The sequence below is a fragment of the Labrus mixtus genome, chromosome 4, assembly GCF_963584025.1.
Source record: "Labrus mixtus chromosome 4, fLabMix1.1, whole genome shotgun sequence".
Classification (NCBI taxonomy): domain Eukaryota; kingdom Metazoa; phylum Chordata; class Actinopteri; order Labriformes; family Labridae; genus Labrus; species Labrus mixtus.
In genome coordinates this window covers 15,536,128-15,549,746 of record NC_083615.1, presented here as the reverse complement: position 1 = coordinate 15,549,746, position 13,619 = coordinate 15,536,128, and the positions used below count along the sequence as shown (strand labels likewise).

The window sequence follows — 13,619 nt, the reverse complement described above, 5'->3', positions numbered from 1 at the left end:
ACTTTTTCTATCAGAGTAAGAAGCTGCAACAGACTGATGGAAACAACTTCTGTTCTAAGGTCGTCAAATTTTTATCACTTTGATACTTTACGACACCAAGAGTACTTTCTACATTGCACAAATACTTTGGCAAAGTTGTCATGCCATTTAGACAGTCTACAGGAGTCTGCCTGCAGTTTTTGGGAAATCAAAAACCAAAAATTACAATTCTACTACAATTCTACAATTCACTTAGCAGACGCTTTTATCCAAAGCGACGTATATCAGAAAGTACAACTTACCTAATAATGGGGGCCGAGGACTTCTTTTGTTTCTGTGGTATTGAAACATATCATTTGATTTGTACTAGAAACATCTAAGTAATCAAAGTGTCATAATCAGATGTTGTGACAACCCTTGTCTGTTCCTCTCCCATATGACTTGACTCTTTATACTAACATTTAAACACACTTTCAGCACCACTGGAAAATATATTAAATTAGAGTTTCTGGTGACTTTCACATTAAATTAAAACACCACCAGAAGAATCTTCAAAAATATTTCTGGGCTAAATCTTGAGGAATAGAATAGAGTCTGATAAGACCAGACTTCATGATGTCAGCGAAATAAACCAGGTGTCTTTTCATTCATCCAGCCCTGCTTTGACTCTATGAAAGACATATCATACTTAGTCTAGTACATATTAGTCTTTGTTTATTTGTTTGATGTTTAATGTTGTATTTTTGTACATGGAGAGCACATTCAATACCTTTTATGTGCAAGCATACCTAAAGCTGATTTTGATTCAGATTTCATGAATTTGGAATTTGTATTAAAGAAATATTAAAAAAAGCAAACTGAAGTATGTGATATAAATCTAATTAGATCTCTAATTGTTTTACATTCTTATAATACTTTCATCTTACGTGCACTCTTGCTTCACAAGTGGTTTAAATATCTTTGAGCAAGAACTCAAAAAAAACAATTCTTTAAGATGCCGAGATGAACTTCAGAAGAGAAAAAGAGAAGATGATGAAACGCGAAAATGTGTCCACAACATCTGTCTCTGTAGACGTAAACCTCCACTGAGAATATGAGTCAAATTAAGCAACAAAAAAAAAAGACGATAGAATGATTTATTAAAGTGTATCAAAAAGCTCTGAAAAGTTTTTAAAAATATATAAAAGTAGCAGCATCAGACCAGTGAGGCCGGTAATCTGACCTGTGCTATTTGATGAAGGCTTTGCTGTGAACGACCCTTAGATTTGTATTTACTTTAGAGCGAGGGCACCCGCGGGAGCAGCTGGGTCAGTGATGTCTTGCTCTACACAGCAGCAGCAGGTTTTGGCATCTACGAGAGAAATCAGGGGGATTATGTGCTCCTCCTGCCAACACACTCTTTTGATCAGAGGCCAGGTAAAATCAGGCGATCTGCATTAATCCCAGCATCTCTATCTCCTCTAAGTTCTCGTTTCGCTTCCCTCATAGCAGGTTGTTATCAGGCGGAGGGGTAATTAAGCCTTGAGGGACTGCTGGAGGCTTTCCTCTTCCAAGTTGTCAAATGTTAGAGGGAGGCAGATCAAACGACTTTGAAACACGAGGGAAAATAAGAAAAAAAGAGGCTAATCTACCCGAGACAACAGACGTATTGTTGAAGCCGCGTTCCTTTGACTCTTGGCTTGCTCTTTGAGATAAAAGTTCGCTCAAAGTCTTGGCAGAGTTTGAAATCGGGGCCTTCCAAGCTCAAAGGAAGACACGATGGAGTTTGATGCTGAAATACTTCAAAAATGAAGTCTGGAGTTTTCACGCTGAGCTGCTAACTCATTCTCAAAAGAACAATCAAATGATTTTTAGATTGAGTGATTTATTTAGGAAAAGTAACAAATTTGGCCTCCAATAAAAGGTAAATCACGACTTTCTCAAAATGTTTCTCACTGTACACCATGTCTATCTCACTGTATATATGCTGGGGTTTTAAGCCAACAAAGATCTCCCGTCATTCGACTGTCTGCATGTTTTCAAAAAGCCCTATTGACGCATGGAACAAAAACAGTGCAAGCTGTTAACATAAGCACTGGCAACGGTGGGTTTTAAAGGAGGATCAAGCAGTACAGGGCCTTGTATCTTCTATCATTATCCCTTGTAAGAGGACATAGCTCTTACATGAAAAATGTTCCATCCAAAAATATCTTTCCTAATGCAATTTTGCAAGAGAAACATTTGTGATCTGTGCGCTAAAAGTTTTGTCTCTTTCTCTGCTCACTGCACAGCTGCCTACAAGAGAGGGAGAGAGGGAGGTTGGTGCACAAGTAACCCAGACTGCTGCAGCTTCTCCGGTCGGTCTGTCCTGTATGTGGGCTTCACAACCGTGCAAACATTTGCTGTGTCTCTTCGGTGACATTATAAACATTGTTGTCAATTTGTGCAGGATTTTCTCTCATTATAAATTCCCCAGAGAATCATACGCAGAATCGCCCTCAGTATTCTAATCTGTCAAATGACGGACAGCCTTCAGATTTTTTTTGCCAAATGTTACCAAGTGCTTTGCTCATGTTGAATGATTGTTGGGTCTTTGTAAACAATATAACAAAGAGTGTTTGAGAACATTTGATAATGAATAAGATTAGTTTTGGATTAGAAAACCGTATTGATCCCAAGAGGGGAAACTCATTTGACACCTGGTCAATTCATACAAAGAACATACAGCATAGTCGGTACAATCCCAACACACAACCATTAACATCAGGATCAGGGGATCCACTCCACTCCAGGCAGGAGGCCGTAGCAGCAGAAGCTCCTCCCGGCTGTATGTGATTAAAGGCAGACCTTTTACCCAGAGCCCCAGAAGGCAAACTAAGAAGGTCAAGAATTGGCACTACACAAACAAATACTGATTGATTGAATTGATTGATCTTTAGTCAAAAAAATGTAGTCCCACCGATGCTTTTGGGTTGAATTCATATTCAAATGAATGCAGAACCAGTGTCTCTCCTGACACAGCTTGAGGAGGTCAACAAACATGGAGGCAAAGAAATAACTTGGTTGGAGCTGGAGAGGTCGTCTCAGGACCGGGGGCGATGGAGAGAAGTTGTGGATGACCTCTGCTCCACGAGGAGAGAAAAGGTTTAACTTTGTAAAGTAAGCCAGGCGGTTTTTCTCTCTGCTTTCCTGCCTCAGGGGAAGTCAGAGGTCAAGATCAGACCCTGCAGCGATCTTGCTAAAGGGTAAATCAGCTCGGCAGAAGAACCGCCAACACAATTTTTACTCTGAAATCACATGTCACAACCAGCACTGCACCGTAATCTCAACCTCTCAGGATCAATTCCATCTCACTGGTGGAAAAAACGTTTCTGTTTGTTGCAGTGAAAACAGCCAGCAATGTCCGTCAGAAATGTGTCGGTATCTTTTCAGAAACACAGTTTGGAGCATGAACACATGCCGCCCTGAGCCAGGAGCAGCTGTTTACATTCATATTTAATGCACTCGTACGGTGGGGTCTCTCTGCAGCAGATCACTGAATAAAACCACGGGAAACTTTTAAATTGTTCAAGCTGCTGTCATGTAGTACAAAAAGATGAGCTACTCTGAATAACTGATGATATGAACTTCATAAAGTAGGTGAATATCAAAGACACACTAAGTTCTCTTTGAGTTTCTCTACACAGAAATCTCTTTTTAAACTTCCTTCAGAAAAATGTCTTGTGAGATATAAATAGTTATTTCTGTTTATCCTCCTGTTCTCTAAAATATATTTTACAAACAGGGACGACTGACTCTTCAATAGACTGTATAACACATGGCTGTCGTCTCAGTGACATCAAACATTGGTTTCTGAAGTGAACATGAAGCTAAACTTCATCGATGGCGGTCGCCATATTGGAAAAGCTGATTTCTACTAACCTGTTGTAAATAGAGAAGCAGGCAAAGAGGAGGAGTTTGTGTGGGCTCAATGAATATCTTGGTTACTAAAACACGCTCATCTAACTCGTCATCTCGCCTAGCATTTTCCAAATGATGAAAGCAACACAGACAAAGTCGATAGTTTAAGATGAGTATCAGAGTTTGGCTGAAATGAAGCCCAGCCTCTTGAGAAACAGCTAAAATGTCCTTATCATGCAGAACTCTTAGTCTTTATATGATCATTATGGATGCATTATTAACAATTCAGCCCTGGTACACATTTAACCAATAAAGAAATTATCTAAAGAAACTTTTAGCTCCTTTCACACAAGCACAAAACTCCAAGAAATGTTCCAAATAATATCCAGGTGAGCTGCATGTGTGAACGCAAATGGCTTAAAGGCAGAATATGTGATTTTTTGATCCAGCAGATGTGACCCGTTGAGCACCAGCATGAAACCAAAACAACTGCATTGTTGTGTTAGCATGCTAATGCTAGCGATCTTTATTATGCTCGTATCTTCACACTGCATGTAAATTTACCCGAAATGAGCGTGATCTAGAAACACAGTTAAGCAGTGAGTACAGTATGTTATTCTTCTTTTCTCTAGTCCCTCAATTAAACAATTTTTATATGTGAGGGGATGAGCTGGCCGGCCGTCCTAACGATGTAAACAAAGTGAAGATAGGACTCGGCAAGTTTGGAAAGCATCACAGACAGTGGGACTCGGGTGTTACACCCATTGTAGTTATTTTCAGAGGATATACTTGATTTCTATTTTTTTTTAAATCGCATATAAAGCCTTTAATAATTACACAGATTGTTTAAAGAACTTTTCCTGCCAGCAGGAAAAAGTCAGTAAGAAGTCTGAGTGATATGTGAATGCAACAGAAAACATTCAAATTGTCTTTTATTCAGCCTCAGGAAATGTAAAATGTAGTATAGAGGTCTTTAGAAACACTAAGAAGATAACGAAGTCCCTGAGTGAAAAATCTGAATAAATCTTCTGTGTGACACAACAGAAAGTAAACTTTTGGGGTTCTGTGAGAAACTGGGTAATTAGGATTAAGTTTAAATGAGAGATTTTTCAATTTCAGTCAAAGAATATTTGAGCCTGCTTCTTTTCCTTCCCTGTTATTTGACGCATAAATCTCCTTTTCAGCACAAAGGGTGTTTATGGATTTCTGGATTCAATTAAAAAACTGTGAACTATCACATTTGGATGAAACAATGACGCAGACTGTTAAGTGGCATCAGTTAAAATGTGCGATCACGACTTATCTGACAACAATGTGAGAAAACGCTTCACTACTGAATCCTCGCTAAAGAAATGTAAAACAGTCCCAGACACGTACCTGCCTGTTGATGTCGTCAGGGTGGCTATGTTGATTCTTCTGTGTGCTTTGAGGACAGGCATGGATCCTTCTTTACAAAACGAGACAACCTGAAAGAACAAGAGAGGGAAAAATAATACATGACTGAAAAAACGGTGACGCTTTTCTCCCTCACACTCTCTAATGAACTGTCTGGACATCAGAGACGTGTTCAGTCAGACTTCAGCGTCACACTCTCATAAACACAGCGTCCTCTGGAGACATTGCTCTTTTACAAAAACACAACATCCGGGTGTAGACAGAAACAAGTATAGGCTCATTATCACCTTCTCTTAAACAGTGCTGTCTTGTTAATTAAAAATTTGAGCTTCATTGTATCACTGACAAACATGCACATTTGTTTATATTTGCATTTAAAGTGTTGAATCCATTTCTTTTTACTTATACTGTATCCTGCAACTATTATATTTACCTTGTTTATACACCGCAAAACTCAATAAGCAAGAGGATTTGTCAAATTAGGCGTTGAAAGTATCTTGTTACATTTTTCATAAACCATGTTCACCTGGCTAAAAGTCCAGATATCTAGTTCATCTTATTTTAAGATACTTGACGTTTGCGTGTTGCATTGGCAGATATTTTTTTAATTAATTCAAGCAATTCAGGCCTATTTGTTGTTGCTTTTTACCTCTTAAAATAAGATGTTTATCTGTACTTGTCAGGTGGATGTGTCTTAAATGAAGTTTAATCAATTTTTTTTTTTTTTTTTACTAGAAGTTAGACAAATTCATGTAAGATCCACAAAATATTTGAGTTTTTGTAGTGAAAACAAAGCACCCACATAAACAACAGTCAGAGTACAATTAAATATTACCGTAAAATCTGGAATATAAATCGCACCGGTGTATAAGACGCACCCTGTTTTGAAGGTCTCTTAGAGAAAAAGTTTAAACTGTTATCCTGCGTGACTATTTATATTGTGTTAAGCGATGTCTACAACGTGCATTTTCTGTGCAGCTGTGTCGCTCTTAAAGTCCCGTCTGTTTTCACTTTCAGGAGTTTGCGCTCCTACTAGCTACAGTACAGTAGTTGAGCTCTCAGCCTGCAGGAAAGTTGTGAGGCACAGACTCCTAGCTTGCGAGCTGCTCTGTCCGACTCTGCTGGTCACTCTTTAACTTTAATATAAAACTCTTTCAATCAAAAAAGCACTCCACAAGGTTTATTTACGGAACAATATACCACTGTTTTCTGTGAATGCATGATTATGAGCTTGTGAGGGAGAAAATATGTGAAAAAAGTTGCGCAGCCTGACTGGTCTGTGTCGCTGTCTTTCCCAGCACAGCGTGCAACCAGCTTTCAATACACAATAAATGGGGATGGGTTTTTAATCTCCTCAGGTTGCAGTGATAGTGGCTGCTTCCCCGCCTTAATGACGGCGCATGTTTCAGTATTTTGTACTGGTATATTGGTTGCACCGGTATATAAGACGCAGCCAACTTTTAAGACGAAAAAATAGGTATTAAAAGTGCGTCTTATACACCGGATTTTACGGTAATTTAAAGGTCACATATGGTACAAAATACACTGATATGTGTCCCTAGTCTATCCACAAGCCCCCCAATTATGAGAAAGTCTATCTTCTCCGTCTTTTGTCTGCTCCACTTTTCAGAAAATGTGTGCTCAAACAGGCCGTTTGGAGATTTTCCCTTTATGACATCACAAAGGGCAGTAACCCCTCCCCCAGGTGGGTGACACACCCACAGCTAGGTGTTTGTTCTGCCCTCTGAGTCTGCCTTCTCACCGTGAACAATAGGACATGGAGCGAGAAAGCCCGAGCCACCCAAGCCCTTCCAGAGAGGGGGCGTGGTCAGACACAGCTCATTTACATTTAAAGCTACAGACACAGAAACAGCCTGTTCTGAGCAGGGCTGAAATAGAGGGGTTTATAGGCATGATCAAATACAGGATCAGAGTGGATTTAGAACAAGAAACTTCACACACATGTTTTGGGGAGCTCTGAGACTTATTCAAAGGGGTTGAAGAGGAGGAGAATATGTGACCGTTAATATTTATTTTAACATCTTTTAGACATCAATCTATCTAGACTTCTTTACCTAGTAATAAAATGTATCTTATTTTTTGTCATTATTCTTTATTGTAAACTTTTAGCATGCATATCCACATTTTTTATCTTGTTCTCGAAAAATAAAAGGATTCAATTTGAATCTATAAAATCCCCAAAATATGTAACTTTGAAAACAAAATGTAGCTAATTTCTACTCTATATTAAATATTTCACATTTGAATAAGTTTACTTTTTGTTGTGCTCTTTACAGTTTGGGTATCTTAGTTTTATTTCATGTAATTAAATGTGTTTATTTCTGCTGGACAGCTACCAAAATAATTTCACAAGGAAAAAATCTGCACCAGTACATTTAGTACCACAGAATAATAAAAAACATTCAGGATGATGTCATATTCACATAAACTGCCTAAACATAAATGACAGCTATAAGACTTCATTATGCAGAAAGCCACATCTGAACTAAATCACAGAGTTTACTGTCTGTCTGAATCCAACTTTTGTGTGAAAAAGTTCCAAAAATAAATGTGAAATGACAAGTCGCTCAGGAGGTGTCAGCAGCAGGCGACCTGTGGAAAGAAAACCCAGACGCAGCATCTGTTTGTGGCACCGGAGCCGAGCTTGGATTTCAGTCTGGGTTTGATGTACCCAACATGTTATGCTGTGTGAGAGAGAGAGAGAGAGAGAGAGAGAGAGAGAGAGAGAGAGAGAGAGAGAGAGAGAGAGAGAGAGAGAGAGTCTGCAGTTTTGATTAAAAAACACATTTGGCTTTGAGCAGATGGCTATGTAGACTTTGCTTGCTTGTTTAAAAGTAGGCAGTCCACCCACCATCCATATTTTTCACACTTTATTTTGACGTAGGGCAAACTGAAAAAAGGGAACGGATTACAGAAGTCCAAAAGAAAAAGTAAACACACTCTCCTTTGTTCCAATGTGGGTGGACACTTGTGAGATTTAAGGTTGTTAAGCGCCAAATTTTGATATAGAAATTGACCCTTATAGTCTTAATACGTGTTTTTGCGTTTAGTTAATGGTGAAGAAAAAAAAGAAAGGTCAGCACACGTTTCAGCTTCCAATTTAAGGCCAGAGGAAGATCTTTGGGATTGAAATGTTGCCCTGTTTAAAATAAGATTGCATTGAGTTGAACAGTGTGCAGACCTCTCTCTTTTACCTCCAGTTAGTACATTGTTTGTCCTGCACCTGTATGCATTTTGCCTGGATGTGCACACACTGGTTTTCTCTTGTTAATGGTGAAGAACATTAAATAGGAGGTACATAAAAGACTTGCCAGATGGAAGGTGAAAGTGACTCAGAACTGAGTGTTGAAAGTCAAGGAACATTATTTTTTTGCAGGCTAAAACCAATTTAATCAGCACTCCATTTTGCAATCCTGACTTCTCGGAAAATTTTTATTTTAAATGATTCATTTTCTTGTGCTACAGACACATTTTGCTGTCTGAGAATAGTTCAGTGGTCGAACAAAGGGCACATGATTCTACCCAACAGTAATCCCAGATAACTTGTAGTTGATGTAAATGCTGGTTGTGAAAAGTAGTGCTCAGGTTAAGATCACAAAAACAAATTGATTTGAAGGAAATTTTGTAGATTTTTGAGGCTATCTCTGTCTTTCTGAGTTTGATATATCATGTCAAAAGATTCCTACAGTTCTCTGTGTCACAGCTGGATCTAGGCTTAGATGAAAGATCAGTTTTTAGTTCTTGAATCTGCAAAGTCTTTTCATGTAGTCAGTGTCCACAAGAACAATAAGCTATTTCGAATAATGTATATTTTTATTCTCTGCTCTTTATTTATTTTTTATTTTTTTTACAAACTAGCTATGCAATAACAAAAAAAGGGAAACAAGGAATCCTCAAATGTAATGCAGTGGATGAAATAGATTGATATGTTTCACAGGGATTCGGCTGACTTGGACATTAAACCGTATTTATTTGAGCCAGAGTGTTCAGGCAAAGAGTTGTTAGGCTGACACTGCAGCTACTCATCCTTTATGCATCCTGGGACATGTAGGCGCTACTGGCACAGCTCAGCGAGCCGGAGAGCTCAGCTTTACTCAATATTGTCAATATAGCACGACCTGAGGAACGTAGTGCTCTATATGTACCATCACCACTGACAGGATATCAACATTAAAGCTCCTGTGAGAGGTTGTTCACCTGATTATATAGATACTGATGTGTCTCTATGACCGACAAAAGCAAATGAGACCATCTGAAACAACATTAATCATTTCTGTACAGCTAGTTTTAATGCTTGTAACCATTGTCGCCGGTTAAGTGTCAGAGTACATGAGTTACAGCAGCAGTCACTGGCTAAATTTCCCACTGCAAAGGTTGTCAGTGAGTGCTACCTACCACATTTAAAAGACAGCAGGATGAGGTTTATCATCTTAACACGCATGTAATGGAAGAAATCAGCAAAAAGATTCACAAGGGCTGCAAAAATCGAGACAAACTTTAAGTTCCTCGCAGGAGTTTTAAAGTGAATTCTCCTTCAAAGTTTGGTTCAGAAAATTTATGCTGTCTTTAAATATTGAGAAAGTGTACACGTCCTGTCTCGCAGTTTGAGTCAGTGTTTTGAATTTATCATAATTGAGGTGTCATATTACATTGACTTAAAATCTTGTTTTGCTGCCCTCTAGTGGTTGAACTTCTCTCGATGCTGCAGTGATATAGAAGCGTACTCCACAGGGTGTGTGACGGGGACAACAACCACACTTCTGACCAAGGTTAGCTAAAACCAGCAACAAAAATCCCAGTCATACACATTCACGCACCGCTGACGAAGCAGCAGGGGCAACTTGGGGTTGAGTGCCTTCCCCAAGGACACATCGACATTTGACCACAGGAGCATGGGGATCGAACCAGATGAGAGAAGACTGACTGTACCACTGAGCCTGTGAATGGAAATTTTCTATAGATATCTGAGTTTATCTATTACAATCTCTGCCAAACATGCTTTAAGTGTCAATGTCAACATACAAACATTAACCCTGGTGGTCAAGTTGTGAACTGCAGCACCCCAGATTTTTTTCTCATCTCTATTTCTGTTAATACTAAAAAAATAAATACAGTCATGACCATCATCCTACAATTGGACATTGAAGGAGAATAAATGGAAATGCCATGTCTGTGAACGTTTTAGAAATAGGTTGATGTAGTGACTATGTGTTGCATAATTTATAACATTATCCTACAATATTGTTTAAAACGTATTTCAGATTATATTATATTCCAGTTAAAGCGTATCTGTCCTACAAATGAATTTATTAAGGGGTTAGAAATGAACTTTTTTCACAACCTATACTGATTTTCAGACTTGTATTTCGGGTATTTTCAGGCACCAAGAAAATGAAATGAAATACCAGAGGAGTCTTATAAAATAATCCGTTTATCTCGCTGCTTAGAAGTCCATGAAATCATTTTTATTTCAGGGAACATGAGCGCAGAGTTTTTCTTTGACTGAAAGAATATTTCCAATACAAGAAACAATACAATTTTACTGTATTTAATGACGACTGGTCATGTTGAATAACCCTTCTCCATTCTCTTTAAGATTAAAAATGGGGGACATTTGAATCTGGAGTAACAGATCTGTGCTCTCCTCATGGAAAATATATTTCAAGGATGCAAAGATGTTAAAACCACACAGGGAAATTTCTACAAGGACCAAAACAATCTTTAAAGCTTGGAAGACCAGACTACTTTTGATTTGTAGATTTAACATCCACATGAGATCTTGTGTCCTTCATTTTTAGTAAGTAATAAACCTTTTTATAACAATTGTCAAAAGTTTTGTTGTCTCTGGAGAAAACCCTGGCAGGATGAAACCAGGAGTTCACATTGAAAATCACATCAGCTCTTAAGATGTGTCCGTGCTCGCTCTGAAATCTTTATTTTCTTCGATAGCTTTTTGATGTTAACAAAACGACAGTGATTTGTAAGTCCACCTGCCTCGGCACAAGTTGTTAAATCTGTTTACTGGCTGTACTGCTTCACCCTGACATTGTTTTTCCCTGTTTATCGATTCTCAAGAGTGAGCTATTTCTGCCAGCTGCGGTGCTGAAACTTTAATATGATGCCTTCAATTTAAAGGAAGGCGGTTAAGGTTCTGAAAAGTGCAGCACAGGAGGAAAAAAAACATCAGTATGCTGAATCTAAAAACCATGTCAGGGGGTTCCTCCTCTTCACACTCAGGGAGCATGAGTGAGGTCAAACCAGGTAAAAGCTGTGTTCCTTCATTGATCCCTCGTATTAAATCTATACCTGTCCTCAATACAGAGGAGATGCGGGTAAAGAGATGCAGACTAAATCAATGAGAGGGTTTTTAAGCTGCGAGATAACATGGATGTGCAGAAAGTGGATGACGATCAATATGAAGATGGAAATAATGATTTCTACGTTCAATCAAGGCCATTTATGGAGTATTTTTTTTGGCTAAGATAAAAAAAAACATCCTCTGCAGTTGTCCTTTACGGAAGAGAGAGTGACAGTAAAAGCCAGCCGGCAATAAAGGCAATTTCTAATTTTAAAAGCTCCATTAATTCTCACCCAGCACCTCTGCCCGTATAACTTCTGAAGGGGGTCACAAGGAGAGCTAGCATTAATAACAGCTGCCATATTACATCTGGATGTGGCTTGGAGACAAGCGTCCCGTCTCACAGTGTCCTCTTGGAAATAACATATGATGCCATTAGGTGCTATTACAGGTCAAACCCCACACAAACACACACAGGCTCACGGGGAGCAACTGTAAATCACTTTAATCCAGCCCGGAGACGAAGGCAGGTTATTCCCACTTTGCTGAGGGGACGGGGGGGGGGGGGGGGGATTTGTGACACAAACTGAGCTGCAGTTTACCAGCTTGAGTCATGATGAAAGCAGTGATTGAGCTCAGCAGTCACAAATCCCTGATCACCTGCCGCCTCTACACCCCCAAAAGAAAATAACAGACCACACACCTCAATTTCAGGAAAAGCACAAAAAAGATCCAGCTCTGAAGAAAACCCATGCACATTAAAATATACAAAAATAGAGTGTATAATCTGACAAGCAGCCGAGATTATCTGTTATCTTCCTCTTTACTCGATACAGATTGGGATCATCGTCACTGATGCTCTTACCCTCCTGGTCCCTGAAGCGGAGATTTGACTCATCTCCCTCTCATCCTGTTCCAGCCCCGAGTCCCACTGAGCCCGCCTGTCAATACGGAGCCGCTAAATGCTGCTCAGACTGTCAGAGAGAGAGAAGCTGCTGCACGCCTTTCACACTTTACACAGTCGCACATTTATATGTACAGTCTGCACGAGCACAAACTCTCCCTCCCACTGATGGGCAAAAAATGTGCATCCAATTAGGAAGAAAGAGGAGTAGAATTTACCCCAAAGTCTGCAGAAGTTGTTTGTTCCTTTTTGAAGGGGTTAAAGCAGATATATTTACACTGTGAGAAAGGTGCAGAGCGAGCTTACCTGCACACAGGGCAGATGCACAAACAGATCCGTGGCTTCCTGCAGCCGCTCCACTCACCTAAATCACTTCCATGACTCACGCAGAGGGAAGATAACCGGCTCTCAGGAAAAGTGGAGTAAACACTCGCTGCAAAGGCAGGCACGGCGCTCGCTCGCTCGCTCTCACTGCAACGCTGCTATCATCATCCCCCTCTCTCCTCCTCTGTCTCTTTCTCTGCTTTGATCCCTCTCTCTCTCTCTCTCTCTCTATCTCTCTCGTTCTCTCTGTACAGTGGTGCCCCCTGCTCTCTCCAACTCTGCCACCCCCTCACTCTCCACCACAAGGTGTCACAAACAGAGAGTGTCTGCACCCACTGTCTCTTATTGGCTCACACTTCTCTCTCTCTCTCTCTTCTCTCCCCCTCACCTCACCTCACTCCCCAAACCCCTCTCTCTCTCTCTCTCTCTCTCTCGTTCTATGACTCTTCCGCTCTTTGGATTGTCTGCCTTAAAGAGGCAAAGCATCACACCACAGCTGCAAAACTCAGAGTAGGTAGGTAGATAGATAGAGATGGGTATATAGGTATAGAGAGAATGACAGAATTATTTCTCTTATTGCACTTCATTTTGTGTTTTATTTTCACACACTTTATTTTCCAGTGAAGCCTCTTTTGCATAAATTAAATGAAACTAGATAGATAGATAGATGCAGAGATAAAGAGAGAGTTGTAGATAAACATATAGAGAAATGTGCCATGATGCATCGTCGAGGCCTTGACCTCCTTGCCTACCTTACTATCACCCCCCTTGTAACTAGAAATTTCTAATACTCAAAAAAGTTGCAACAGCGTTGCGCTC

The 13,619-nt window shown here is 39.7% G+C and overlaps 1 protein-coding gene across 3 annotated transcripts in view; it reads right to left on the bottom strand.

Annotated features, from left to right (window-relative positions):
• LOC132972882 (alpha-1,3-mannosyl-glycoprotein 4-beta-N-acetylglucosaminyltransferase C-like) overlaps positions 1-13,124 on the bottom strand; it is a 49,154-nt gene extending 36,030 nt beyond the window's left edge. Inside the window, exons 1-2 of one of the 3 annotated variants that reach the window (XM_061036016.1) lie at positions 12,783-13,124; positions 5,236-5,324 (exon numbers count right to left, since the gene is read on the bottom strand). The gene's annotated coding sequence lies outside the window, so the exon portion shown is untranslated. Of the gene's footprint in view, positions 1-5,235; positions 5,325-12,437; positions 12,753-12,782 lie in introns of those variants that run through there. The other 2 variants (XM_061036017.1, XM_061036018.1) reach the window with 2 other exon arrangements.
• Between the last annotated feature and the right edge of the window lie 495 nt (positions 13,125-13,619).